Source organism: Mustela lutreola, chromosome 1 (assembly GCF_030435805.1).
Source record: "Mustela lutreola isolate mMusLut2 chromosome 1, mMusLut2.pri, whole genome shotgun sequence".
NCBI classification, from domain to species: Eukaryota; Metazoa; Chordata; class Mammalia; order Carnivora; family Mustelidae; genus Mustela; species Mustela lutreola.
This window is the reverse complement of record NC_081290.1, coordinates 227,126,203-227,138,397: the sequence shown is the minus strand read 5'-3', so window position 1 is coordinate 227,138,397 and position 12,195 is coordinate 227,126,203.

Genomic DNA, 12,195 nt, shown 5'->3' with positions numbered 1-12,195 from the left:
TATATCTCAACAAAAATATAAATTAAATACCCAAAACAGAGGAATCAAATCTGATACTAGAATTAGAGTATCTTCTTTCCCTGGTCAGTGCAAGAGACTTTTTTTTAAAATAGAACTTATGGACCATTTTCCTGCATATAGAAGAGTTCAGGAAATAATGCAACAAAACCTCATAGCTAACACCTAGGTTTGTCACATCAAATCTTAATATTTGTTTTGTCCTGTGTCCTTGAGATCTTTCTCTTTCCACCTCCTTTGTACTTCTCTGCAATCCCATTTCCCTCCTTTCCTCCTGGTTAGAGGTAACTAGTATTCAGTGTTTATCATTTCCTTCCATGTTTTTAGAGCTTCTACACACGCAATTCTCTCTCTATATAATACACATTGTGTACATATTCAAATATGTATATATAATAGGCACATATCTATAGTCTCACATTGTTTTGCATATTTTAAAAATTTAAGTTAATGGCATCTTACTTAATAAACTATTCTCCAACTCAAATTTAGTTTTTCACAAATATCCATGTAGCTGCAGCTCATTCTTTATAATATTCTATTAAATGAATATATCACAATTCATTCATTCTCGTTCTGATAGTTATTTGGGCTGTTTTCAATGTTTTTGTGTTATAAACAGCAGTGGATTTACCATGTAGTTAATGAAAAGTAAAACTCATACCCTTCAGCATCCCCCTTTCTCCGGCCCCTCCCCCCAGTGCTGGGTGCTGCTGGGAGTTGTAAAAGAAGAGGGCAAGAAATTGGGTCTCTTGTCTGATGACTCTGACTCACTCTGAAAAACACTTCTGGCTCTGTAGTTGGGTCTCATCCTTTCCCTGGTTTCTTCCTTTTGCTTTCAGGAGGCCCCCTGAGACTTGAATTTAATTTCTTATGCTATACTTCTACAACTACTACTATTAACCTTCTAATGTATTTTCAAACAGATCGTAACAAAACAGACCTGCAGTCCAAGCAACCTTCCAGATTTAGGGTGGAGGGAGCACCAGAGCACAATGGCTGGAGCATGACTCCAGGGGTGCAGAAAGAGCTTCATCCCCTGCTAACTCTCCTGGGGCACCAGGGCAATCGACACAGAATATTTTGTTCACACATTACATATGCAGTGCTTGTCTATCTGCAGGATAAATTCCTAGAAATAATATCAAAAATCTGTTTCAGAAATATCTTTCATATTGTTTCATGTATCCAGTTGCTCTCCTCATCCCCATTTTGAGATACTGACTGGTCCACTGTGGTTTTAGTGTCTATATGTTTGACAAAGACCTGGAAATTTTAGAAAATAAGCTTCTGTAATGCTCTGTGTCTATACTGCAGATGAAAGAAAACATACTTACTCCCAGGTGTGGTTAAGGTGTTTGGTTTTTTTTCTTATCACCCTTTAAAATTTAGAGTTAAGAGAGACTGGACACAGTCTGCTACTAGATAGGTTACTACAAATTTCTATTTTGTACTATTACTTCTTGAGTTGGATATTTGTTCATTGGTTGGCTCCTTGGTAAACGTTTGCATTTCTGAAATTGGGGTTCAAAGGAAATTGTAACATCCTCTGCAAATAGGTTAATATATAAAGCACACAAATTTTTATGCCTTATTATTTGGGATAATTTGGCATGTAGAAATAGCCTGGGTTTTCACTGCTGAGAATAAAAGAAGATTTAAAAATGTTTTTTGTTATGATGCAAATAACAGAAAAATATATCAAAAATAAATGTGTAGTTAATGAATGCTTATAAAATAAATACCTATCTAACCATTCTCCAGATTGAGAAAAAGAACATTACCAGGACTCTTCTAGCCAACTCCCTTTCCCTTGGCAAGAACAACTTCCCTGTTCTCCTGATCATCTTGGTAATTTTTGCTTTTCTTTATAGTTTACCACCATCTCAGTATGTAGTCTATATATTATAGTATCCTCTGTTTTTGAACTTCATGTAAATAGAATCATACAGCATGGGTTATTTTGTGTATGATCTCTTTTGCTCAATGGTATTTTTGTGAGAATCCACTGTGCCATTGCCTATAACTAAAGCTTGTTCATTTTCATTGCCATCTGGTATCCCATTCTGTGACTATAACCCATTTATTTATCCATTATGTTGATGGATTTTGGGGTTGTTCCCAGTTTGGGGTTATTATGAGTAACACTGCAATGAATATTTTTGTATGTAATTTATTGTAAATGTGTATGTATTTAAGCTGGGAATAATATCCAGGAGTAAAATTGCTGTATCATAAGGTATACAAACTTCGGCTTTAGTAAATAGGGCCAGACTTTTCTCAGAGTATCACCAGCCACTTAGGGAAGGTGCCATTGCTTTACATTCTTGCCAACACTTGGTCTCATCAAACTTTTAAATGTAACCATATTGGTGGAGGTGTAGTAACCTCCCGTTGCAGTTTATCTTGCATCTCCCTTATTATTCTTCCTTACTGAGCATCTTTCAATGTTTATTTTCACTGGGTTTTTTTTTTTTTTTAAAGATGTATTTATTTATTTATTTGACAGAGAGAGAGAGATCACAGGTAGGAAGAGAGACAGGCAGAGAGAGGAAGGGAAGCAGGCTCCCCGCTGAGAAAAGAGCCCAATGTGGGGTTCGATCCCAGGACCCTGAGATCATGACCTGAGTGGAAAGCAGAGGCTTAATCCACTTAGACACCCAGGAGCCCCCTGGGTTTTCTTCTTTAGTGAATTCACTTAATCTTTTGCTTGTTTTTCCACTGAGTTGTCTTTTTTGTAATTTATTTTCCAACTAATCTACATAAATTCTTACAAATATAATTTAGATATAAGCTCTTCTCAGTTATAAGCATTGCAAATATCTTCACTCTGTGGGTTGCTTTACCCTGGTGTATTATGAGGAAATGGTTGAGTGATAGCAAATCTTGACATCATTTGATCCTTTGCTTAGAAATAGTGTCTAGTTTTTGAAGAAAGTTATTGACACTCAAAATTGTCCTTTTGATTTATTTGGACAATGTAAGGACAACATCTTTTGTCATTTCCTTTATTATTCTTCTTTAAAAATGGTTTTTTCCTATTCAAATATTTATTTTTTTATGCCCTCCTCCCCTTTTGGCTACATGGTTAATGGCCTTTTCTACACATCTCTATGTGGTAATCTTCAAGGAACAATCTTAAGACTTGCAACTTCACTTTAAACTGTTAGAAGCTGATTCTGGCTGTGTGCAAATATTTCTGTGTATAATCAACCCCTAAGATTTCACACCAGAAAAACAGATAACTCAGAAAAGGAAAATTACAGTAGGAGACAACATAATCTGAGCTAATCCTCCTATACTCATATTTTCTCTTTGATCACATAGAACTTCACAGAATTAAGTTAGCTTTTCAATATTTCTTTAATGCCCACACAGCTTCACGATGAGCACTCCTTCTTGCCTGGGAACATTTTTCATACCTGAACTTACATTTGTACCTACATTATTGCAACATTTTCCACTGTTGAAGTGAGAGTGAAAAGAATGGGCAATTCCCCCTGCCAAAGTTTCCAAAAATGTTACATGTGAAGAAGAAATGTTTCCAAAAAGTCAAACTCCACAAATGTGTAGGTTTTTTTTTTTTTTTCTTCACAGAGAGGTGACTTATCATGGGCAGTTTTGGTTTATAACCAAAAATAAAAAGCAGATGGGCTTTGGGTCCATTTTACTACCGTTAAAAAAATCTTCTACAGTGGTACATCCCCTAATTGCCTGCACCTTGAGAAGACCACTCCCCCTGCCTCACCCTTGGTGTGCCACTGATATTTAAGCCTTACATTTTCTATAGACTTCTGAGAAATACTTTTTTTTAAATTTATTTTTTTAATTTATTTGACAGACAGAGATCACAAGTAGGCAGAGAGGCAGGCAGAGAGAGAGGAAGGGAAGCAGACTCCCTGCTGAGCAGAGAGCCCGATGGGGGGCTGGATCCCAGGACCCTGGGACCATGACCTGAGCCAAAAGCAGAGGCTTTAACCCACTGAGCCACCCAGGTGCCCCAAGAAATACTTTTTCATTTCAGGAAGTTCATTGCTGTTTCTGAGGGATTACTACCCTCCCACCCCAGTATATATAATGTCATGAAGAATGAGTGATATCTTTGGAAAAGAATAACCTCAGCTTAAACATATGTAAATTGTAACTGAAGAGAAATTTTTTCCTTATGACAGAGTCAGGAAGAGACATTTTCCTGGAATGCATAGGAGCATCAGCACTCACCATTGGTCTAAAATGAACAGGCAATTATGAAAGAACTTAAAGACACAAAAAGGAGATGGGCTTATGCCCTGGTTTTTCAAACGGGAAACAAAAAAATATTGATGACCCAGTAAACTGTTTTGAACTCCTTACCAAAGGGGCTTATAAGAGGTGTGTTAAAACAAGGACAGCAAGTGGATTGTACTTCAAGCATAGAAATGTTTGAACATTCGGGGACCTGGATATTTCCTTTCATAGATTTCCAGCAGAACTTCCTCAAGTTCCACCACTGCCTGTGAACAGCAATAAGAAGACTGGCTGATAATGTAATTTGCCTTGAAAACTGATATACCTTCCTCTTTTCAGGGTTTACTTTCAGAATCATGTACATTGAAAGATATAAAAACATAAAATTTTAATTTCCAATATATTTGATTAAACAACTTAATATTCCTTACTAGAGTATAATATGTATTATAAAGGTATATATGTGTGTATATATTTTAATATATATGTGTATATATTCTTTTTTTTTTAAAGATTTTATTTATTTATTTGAGAGAGAGACAGTGAGAGAGAGCATGAGGGAGAAGGTCAGAGGGAGAAGCAGACTCCCCATGGAGCTGGGAGCCCGATGCAGGACTCGATCCCGGGACTCCAGGATCATGACCTGAGGTGAAAGCAGTCGTCCAACCGAGCCACCCAGGCGCCCCATATCTGTGTATATATTCTTAAAGAGTTTGTATGGACACACACATTAACCACAGGTTACCTTAAAAAGCTATTGATTCAGGGCATCTGGGTGGCTCAGTGGTTAAACATCCAATTCTTGATTTTGACTCAGGTCAGGATATCAGGGTTCCGGGATAGAGCCTCACATTGGATTCTGTGCTCAGTGTGAAGTCTGCTTGTCTTTTTTCCTCTCTTCCTCCCCCTGCTCACATTCTCTTTCTCTCAAATAAATAAATAAATAAAATCTAAACACAAAAAAGCTGTTGATACAATCCCCGCTTAAAAAATGTGTAGTACATGCACCCAAATGTTTATGCAGCAATGTCCACAATAGCCAAATTATAGAAAGAACCTAGATGTCCATCAACAGATGAATGGATAAAGAATATGTGGTGTATATATACAATGGAATACTATGCAGTCATCAAAAGAAATGAAATCTTGCCATTTGTGATGACGTGGATGGAACTAGAAGGTATTATTCTTAGCGAAATAAGTCAATTGGAGAAAGACAACTATCATATGATCTCCCTGATAAGAGGAAGTGGAGATGCAATGTGGGGGGCTTGGGGAGTAGGAAAAGAATAAATGAAACAAGATGGGATCAGCAGGGAGACAAAGCACAAGAGACTCTTAATGTCACAAAACAAAGTGAGGGTAGCTGGGGCGAGGGGGCTAGGGTAGTTGGTGGGGATATGGACATTGGGGAGGGTATGTGCTATGGTGAGTGCTGTAAAGTGTGTAAACCTGGTGATCCACAGACCTGTACCCCTGGGGCTAATAATACATTATATGTTTATAAAAAAATTAAAAAATCATAAAAAAAATAAAAGTGTGTAATATTTGGGATGCCTGGTTGGCTCACTTGGTAAAGTATGCAACCCTTGATCTTAGGGTTGTGGGTTCAAGCCCCACATCAGGTGTGACATTTACTTAAAAAAAATAGTTAATATTTATCAATTTGGCCAGAGCCCTGTAAAATTACATAGTTTAGTTTACATTTCCTAGTGACTGATTGTAGTTGCCAGTCTCTAAAATGACCCCAATGATCCTTGCCTCTTTTGTAGAGTCCTCTCTACATTAGTGACACAAGATTAGCCCATATAACCGAAACAATGTAGCAGATGTCTTATTGTGAGACTTCTGAAGATAGGTCATAAAAAACACTGACCCTTCTGGCTTCTTCTCTTGGATCAGTGGCTCTGGCGGCTGCCAGATACCATGTCGTAAAGATACTCAACTAGCCCTATAAAGATGCCCACATGCCAAGGACCTAAGGCATCTTGCCAGTAGTTAGCACTACTGTATTACTGTATAGAATAGATATAATCTTTTTGTTGTTTATCTAGAGAACCCTGAGTGAGTTAGTGAGTTAATTAGTGAGTGAATATGTGATTTATTATGTCTTGTACGTATGCTTATGTGATTATGGAGCCTGAGAAGACCCACAGTCTGTTGTCTTCAAGCTGGAGACCAAAGAAGACCAGTGGTATAGTTTGAAAGCTTAAGAGCCAGAGAACCTATGGTACCAGATACCAGTCCTAGTCTGAAGTCCAAGTCTGAAGGCCTGAGGAGCAGGAGCACAGAGGCAGAAGATTGATATCCAAGCTCATTTAGTCAGGCAAAGAGGCAATTCAGCCTTCCTCTGCCTTTTTGTCCTATTCAAGCCCTGAATGGATTGAATAATGCCCACCCATGCTGGTGACAACCATTTGCTTCTCTTAGTCCACAAGAATAAATGTTAATCCCTTCTGTTATAAAATAATCAATACTGGGGATATAACATACAGCACGATGACTGTATTTAACAATATTATATAGTGTATTTGAAAGTAGCTAAGAGAATAAACCTTAAAAGTTCTCATCACAAGACAAAAATTGTAACTATGGCTGATGATGGATATTGTAATTATTTTGCACAATGTATATTCACCAAACCATTATGTTGTACACCTAGAACTGATACAATGTTATATGTCAATTGTGTCTTTATTTTAAAAGATTGATTAAAAAATGTTAATTCAACCCATAAGGTAACCAAATGTAATACATTGGCAATAAAAAATATTCTTAAAAACAAAACAGAAAAGAAATCCAGGTTAACAATTATGGTCCTTTCCTCATTAGAAAACCAGCAGAACCTGAAAGCACTGCTTACTATGCACTCCCCTTTCTGTACCAAAAAACAAATCGCAATAAATGAACTTTCATTCCACCTAGAGGCTAGACTTTCCCACAGTATGGGAGAAGATATTCACAAATGACACTATAGTCTAAAGGCTAATATCCAAGATCTAAAAAGAACTCCTCAAACTTAACACTAAAAAATCATATAAATCACTAAGAACCAGCAAAGTGGACTGAGTAGAGGCCCAGTCAGGAGAGAAAAAAAAGATCAAGAAAGTATAGTGTTCTTGGAAGCCAAATAAAGAAAGCATTTTCATAAGGAGTGAGTAACTAACCATGTCAAAAGCCACAGATAGATCAGGTCAGATGGAAACTGAAAAATGACCATTGGATTTAGAAATATGGAGTCTTTGGTGACATTGACAGGCTGTGCAAATAGAGTGGAGGTGGCAAAACCTGATTGGAGCCACCAATAGAAATAGGGCTCCTTGCAGAAATGATCAGTTCCAGGACGGAGGCAGAAAATACAAATATTGGGATGGCTTATTGTGCCAGAAAGCAAGGAAGTTATCAAACAGTGATAAGGTCTTGTCCAAAGAATACAGAAAACAATTTTAAGGGGTTCCCAAAGCTGGGACACTTTGTGCATCAAAAATAACATCTGCAATTTTTGGAAACACATCAAATGCATAAACCTCTAAGAAATCATAAATATCATATATAATAAAAAATAAAATTAAAAAACAAAACAACCCCAAAGCCCTTTTGATCACCTCTGGAGATTATTAGGACACCAATTAATTATTCTGAAAATTGGTAAATAAGAAGAAATATAGAAGCAATTGTCCTGACTTTCCTGAACTGTGTTTCAGGGTAATCAGATTATTATTAAGGGAAAGGTTATTCTGTATTGAAGAATTCCAGCTAAAAAATGCTAAGGGAATTATAATAACCATTTTATAATCTCTAATGATATATCTAAACAGTAATCATCAATGGCTCATAAAACAATTAGGAAAAATATTGGTAGGGAACTTTGTAAAGAATGGATCAGGCTGACTCTTCTCAAATCACTGGTTAACCCTAATATCATGAAAAATGTGACAATGAGAACTTCTAAGCCTCCTGATACCATGTGGTAGGAAATACCTGCAAACAGAGAATACTATGTGAAGCACTACTTACAAATATAAACAAATAAATAAGACTTAAATTTGATTCAGTCTTTTTCTTAAGGTTTACTTATTTGAGAGAGAGTGAGAGAAATATCTTGGGCAAGGGGGTAGCGGCAGATGGAAAAAAATCTCAGGCAGACTCCCTGCTGAGTGGGAAGCCCGATGCAGGGCTCAATCTCATGACCCTGAGATCATGACCTGAGCGGAAATCAAGAGTCCAACGTGTAACTGACTGAGCCACCGAGGTTCCCCTAATTGAGTCTTTAGGTCAGGGGTAAGCAAACTTGTTCTACAAAAAGCCACATAGTAAATATTTTAGGCTTTGCAGGTCATAGTCTTTATTGTATATTGTTTTCCTTGTTTATTTGTTCTTAAAACACTTTAGAAATACAAATGATCATTTTTAGCTTTTGGGAATTACAAAAAGAGGCTATGGGCTCAATTTGGCCTGCTGGCCATAGGTTGCCAATCAATCTTTGCTCTAAAGAACATGTTAGTTTCTAGGAAATATGGGAATCAGAGGAACAAATGAAATAAAACCATAAGGAAGAAATGAGCCTAATACAGAATTTTATACATTTTGTAGGGCAAATCCACCAGTTTCTCTGACAGTTAAAAGCATTAAAAAAGAAGAGAGTACATAATAGATTAAAGGAAAATTAAGAGATATCACTTAAATGCAATATATACATACTTGTTTGGATCCTGATTCAAGCAAGTCAATTGGAAGAAGATATATATGGGTAGGGGAAGAGAGGGAGATTTAAACAGGAAAAAGGTATTATTTTTTTAAAAACTTTGTATAAGATGAGTATTATTTCTTTCTTAAATGTTTTTTAGAATTCACTAGTGTAGCCATGTGGATATAGAACTCTCTGCATGAGAAGGTTTCAAATGACAACTTTAGTACGCTTAAATAGATGTTATACAGATTTTCTATTTCTTCCTATGTCAATTTTTTTAGGTTCTATTTTTAAAGAAGTTGTTCTGTCTCTCCAGTTTTGGGGGCAGCAGTTTGTCTTGTGACTTCAAATCTCTGATGGATCTTAGGAGAGCTATTGATTCTCCAATTATTCAGCTTTTTTCTTGTTGTGAGGACAGGAGTGAGGAATACCTAAGTTCCTTACTTGCTGGATCGGGAACCAAAAGGGAAAGATCTGAGGGAACAAACTGCTGTGGGAAAGAGAGAAGGGAGTCCTGGGTGTGATGGGTAGAGTAGTGAGGGGGGCGGGGTGAGTCGATGCAGGGCTGGGCTTCCCTGAGAGCACAGTGAGCGCTTCACTTGCAGTACTGGGAGAAGGTAGAGTACCTGGGACACACACAGGTTGGTGGGTACATATGGCAGCTAGCACAGGTCCTCTTTCCTTTGCCTCTATTTCCTAATGAAATAGGAGGCAAGGTCTTCTGATGAGGGAAAGAGAGAGGAAGGGAAGGAGAGGGAGAGGAGGAGGTGGAATAGGTATCAGAGTTTTGAAAAGACAGAAAAGAATATGAGATAATCATTTAGGAGACTGGGGAAATGGACAGGCTGGAGAAAGATGGGCGGATTGCCAGGCAGAACTAGAGCCCACGTGAGCATCTTGGTCATACTTTTGTCTTGTGTTTTATTTTCTTTTTAATTTATTTATTTCCTTGAGAGAGACACAGCAAGAGAGGGAACACTTGTGCAGGGGAGAGGGAGAGGGAGAAGCAGGCCTCCTGCGAACAGGGAGCCCAATGTGGAGCTCGATCCCAGGACCCTGGGATCACAACCTGAGCCAACGGCAGACACTTAACAACTGAGCCACCCAGGCTCCACTTGGGCATACTTTTGAAGTGATGTCCCTAGTCTCAGGAAGCATGATAAATCTGTGATGGTAAGTCTACTAGCATCTTTCAGTGTCTGCTTTCCCTCTTTAATAGAAGCCCCACTGTTTCACGTACACAGACCCCCATTATAAAGACATTTGCTAGCTTCCCTTGAAGGTGGGCATGGTCATATAGCCAGGTAACTAGCTTCTGGAAAACAGAATATAACAGAAGTTATACATCTTCTGGGAAGACTCACTGAAGGGAGAGTCCATCAGCGACACTTGGTTGGGGGGGGGGGTGACAGAAATAATAAAAGAGGAGAAGGCACGAAATACTTTTCTAGGAGAGTAGAAGAATACAGTAGGGGAATACATTATGATTGCTTGGCAGTGTTGGGGGTTCTAGTGGGGGTTAGCAGCCATAAAGTAAGCACTATAGGACACCCTATCTTATATGTGCAGATATCAAGACTTAGAGAGATTAAGACTCAATTCCCCAAACTCACAAGGATTAAATCATGGTGACAAAAATCAGGCTACTATATTTTCTTGGCACCTTTCCCTATATTTTGGCATAGACACTTGATGTTGCTGCCTGCCTGGGAAGCAGGCCATGTGTCCACACATCAGTAAGGAAAATACCTGATCCCTGGGTTAGCACACACAACGTGACTGCCTTACTATTGCAGACCCTACCGAAGCCACAGTGCAGTTAGCCACTCTTCTGGATCACCTGCTACGTGCTGTGTAAAGTGCTCAGAACTGAGGTACAAGAGGAGAAGGGAGACAACTAACACTCCTACGTAGGTTTCTTGTGTGCCTGTCATGTGGTCATGTGCTAGAGGATAAATATACATTTAAATTACTTTTTACTGGGGCACCTGGGTGGCTCAGCGGTTAAGTGTCTGCCTTCAGCTCAGGTTATGATCCTGGGGTCCTGGGATGGAGCTCCACATCGAGCTCCCTGCTCAGTGGGGGGCTTGCTTCTCCCTCTGCTGCTCCCCCTACTCATGCTTGTGCTTGCTCTCACACTCTCTCAAATAAATAAAATCTTTAAAAATTATTTTTTAGAGATTTATTTGAGAGAGAGAGAGAGAGAAAGAGCAAGCATGGGTGGGGAGGGACAGAAAGAGAGGGAGGGAAAGTTCTCAGCAAACTCCACGCTGAGCACAGGACCTGACTTGGGGCTGGATTCCACACCCCGAGATCCTGACTTCAGCTGAAACCGAGAGTTGTATGCTCGAAAGACTGAACCACCCAGGCACCCTGAAAAATTATTTGTTGAGTACCTACCATGTGCTGAGCCAGGTTCTTTAGTAGGTTTTGACTGATACAATGGTAAACTCTTCTGGAAACTCATTCTGCCAGATCCTATCCCCTGCCCTCGTACTGATTCACCAAGGGGTTCTGTCTCCTGGAATGGTGAGTCCAGTGCATAGTGATGAAAAGGAAGGAAGTCATATTTTCCAGTGTTAAACTTTGATAGTCCTTGTACTGATTCCTATCTAGTTTCTAAGCCTGGTTCTTTAGCCTTCCTATTCATTTTGAGAGTTCCATGATCATTCCAATAAACTCCTTTTTTCTTTAATTTTTTAAAAAATTTTCAGATTATTTCAGAGTAGTATAGAATGACAAGAACAGTTCAAATAACTCTCATGCCCTTTACTTGGATTAATTAATTATAAATATTTTGCTATATTTACTTTATTGTATTCTGTATGTTATGCATATTATGTATATGATATATGTATAATTTTTTCCCAAACCATTTCAGAGTTGCAGGCATTGTGCTCCTTTATCCCAAATCCTATATTGTTTATTTCCTAAGAGCAAGGATCTTCTTGTATATAATCACAATATAATGATCAAATTCAGGAAATATAAAATTAACTAACACTATTCGATAATATACATTTTTCAGATTTTACTAATTGTCCCCAAAATGTCATTTTTTAAAAAAGATTTTATTTATTTATTTGGCAGAGAAAGAGATCACAAGTAGGCAGAGAGGTGGGGTGGCGGGGCGGCAGGGCAGGGGCGGTGGGGGAAGCAGGCTCCCTGCTGAGCAGAGAGCTCAATTCCATGTGGGGCTTGATCCCAGAACCTTGAGATCATGATCTGAGCCAAAGCAGAGGCTTAACCCACTGAGCCAC